This window comes from Lynx rufus, unplaced genomic scaffold (genome assembly GCF_022079265.1).
Source record: "Lynx rufus isolate CCGP_SWC_20201006 ecotype Redwood Valley unplaced genomic scaffold, mLynRuf1.p SCAF_1, whole genome shotgun sequence".
In the NCBI taxonomy this organism is placed as follows: Eukaryota; Metazoa; Chordata; class Mammalia; order Carnivora; family Felidae; genus Lynx; species Lynx rufus.
In genome coordinates, this window is record NW_025814823.1 from 94,947,025 (window position 1) to 94,948,835 (window position 1,811).

The following is a 1,811-nucleotide window of genomic DNA, read 5'->3' on the forward strand; positions in this document are numbered from 1 at the left end:
ACAGCAAATGCGAGTCGCACTGCGATGGAGGCCCTCTAGCCCATCCAGCCTCCTGGGTAGAGAAAGCCACTTTCTTAGCCGACGTCTCTTATAATGTAGCCAGCTCGAATCCTGGGGGGTTTGCTCCCCTAATCAGAACTGAAATTACATGACAGAAGAAGGGCCTCATGAGTGTAACACTGGGTATGTTGCCGGCATCTACTGCAACATCTGTGTCACTGAGCCTGGAACTGCAGGGCCAGGTGGGCAGCCTTGAAGCGGTGGGTGAGGAATGTGGTGTTGAGAGACCTCATGTTCTAAGACTCAGGTTCCTCATTCTTCAGTGGGAATAAGAGTAACTACGTGAGGGCGCCTGGGTGGCTCAGTCGGTTCAGCGTCCGACTCTCGATCTCGGCTCAGGTCATGACCTCACGGTTTGTGCATTTGAGCCCCACGTCGGGTGGGCCCGAGCCCATCTTTGGGCTCCTCGTTCTCTCTCCCTTTCTCTCTCCCTCCGTCTGCCCCTCGCTCACTTGCATGCTCTCTCAGAAGTATAAAATAAATACAGTAAATACCATACGATAATAACAACTACCTGCGGGTTAGTTTGGGATTATGTGGTCACGCACCAGCCCCAGCACACTGTAAGTGCCCCGAGCGTCAGCTATTCTTTGTCATCACTGAAGATCATCAGGCTCACCTTTTGCATTCGCGGCGATGGGGGAGCTCAGGCAGTGGGGGGATCACATCCTAGCATCTTCCTCGACGTGAGCCTTGACTTTCTGCCTCCCATTCTCTGCACAGTCAGATAGCTCGCTGGGGCGGGGGTCGGGGGGACCTTCCCTGCCCCAAGTGAGCCTTTTGAACTCTGGCTTGTGCTCCTCTGCTGTTGTCCTCCTCCTCCTCCTCTCCATCCGTCTTCACGCACTGGTGGAAGTCCTCCAACTCTGGGAAACCTCCCTGAAGTCCCCGTAGGGATTCCTCCTCGCCTCTTACCAGTGTGACACTGTGAAGTCAGTCAGCTTCAGATGAACGTATGTCACCTCTTAAGCCAGCGGGCATGAGTGGCCTTCTCTGCTTTTCTTTGCATTTTCTTCAGGACCCAGCCCAGGATCTGGCTCAACGCAAGTTCTCCGCAGATGCCCGCCTTATTTCTGGACTGCCGTAGAAGTACAGAGTGGGTTGAAAACTTGCAGAAGGATCAGAGTTTGTGGGGATGGTCTCTGGACTTGACCAAGCACCTTCTAGTGGCAGTGAACGATGGGGTTCTTGAGCAAACGGCTAAGAAAGAATTCTTGCGATGTCTTTGGTGCAAAAAGGTGATTTTATTAAAGCACGGGGACAGGACCTGTGGGCAGAGAGAGCTGCACCGGCTTGTGAGGAGTGACTGACTATGTACCTTTAAGTTTCTGGGGGTGAGGGAGAGCATTAAGTCTCTACTGAGTTTGAAAGCAAGGCTTTCGGGACCTTGAGGGGCTAGCTGCTGTTAAGATAAAGTTACTTTTAGTCTTTAATGAAACAGAAACATGAAGGAAGTAAGACAGCCATGAATTGCTTGAACAAGGTCACTCTCTGCATGTTTCAGGTGTCTATCAGCGGGCTGCAAGCTGTAGGGAGATTTAATTTCAGCTACATTTCTCTTGCCTGTGTTTCCCTCATCAGCGAACACAACACACAAGGATGAGAATGAATGTACGGCGCTGGGATTGCTGTTTCTTCCACAGGTGGGGGTGAGGAACACGGAAGTTCACCCCCCTCTTGCGTTGGCAAGCTCTGAACGTGGCCCAGGGCGGCAGGTTCTGCCAAGTCCTGGCCCCAGTGTGCACACAGCT